General features: G+C 62.2%; 1 protein-coding gene across 1 annotated transcript in view; it reads right to left on the bottom strand.

Annotated features, from left to right (window-relative positions):
- The window catches only part of LOC104472450 (plexin-A1-like), a 71,266-nt gene that overhangs the window by 5,542 nt on the left and 65,115 nt on the right, over nucleotides 1–609 (bottom strand). The window lies entirely within an intron of this gene.

Genomic DNA, 609 nt, shown 5'->3' with positions numbered 1-609 from the left:
CCCCAGCCCCGTTGCCCATTACACGATGGCACAAAGCTGCAGCCACACAGCCGTGGGTGGGACAGAGCCAGGCACCAGCCTGGTGCCCTCAGAAAGATCTCAGGAGAGCATCCCTCCCCTCCACACACCACCTCCACGCTGCACCCCCAGCTGCCCGCTCCCAGCCCCACACCGTGCTTGGCCATCAGCTAGACCCCACTCCAGGACCGGGACCACCACCCCGATTCCCTGAGCATTCATGTAGGGAGGTGACACTGGGGGCTCCTGCTCCCCCGGCTCCAGGGGACCCCAAACTCAGGCCCCAGCACCTGCTGCTGTCCAGACATACCCAACGGCATTGCTCCTTCCACCCTGGCCAGCATCTCCTCCCCTGCCTCGAGAGCCGAGCCCCAGTCCCAGCAGCCCCATCAATATTCCCCACGCAGCCCATGCACGCAGGCAGAGAGGTTTAATCGATACAGAGGCAGGAAGGCAGTCGGAACCGACCCTGACAGCTAATGCCCTCCTTCTGCAAGAGATTCCCCGCTCCTCGCCCGAGAAAATGACAGGCGTGTCAGGAGAGATTAAATGAATGATTCATGGGCTGCTGGAGGTTGTTAGGGAACGGCG

This window comes from Pterocles gutturalis, unplaced genomic scaffold, assembly GCF_000699245.1.
Source record: "Pterocles gutturalis isolate BGI_N339 unplaced genomic scaffold, ASM69924v1 scaffold1612, whole genome shotgun sequence".
Lineage (NCBI taxonomy): Eukaryota > Metazoa > Chordata > Aves > Pterocliformes > Pteroclidae > Pterocles > Pterocles gutturalis.
This window is presented reverse-complemented; position numbering and strand designations above follow the sequence as displayed.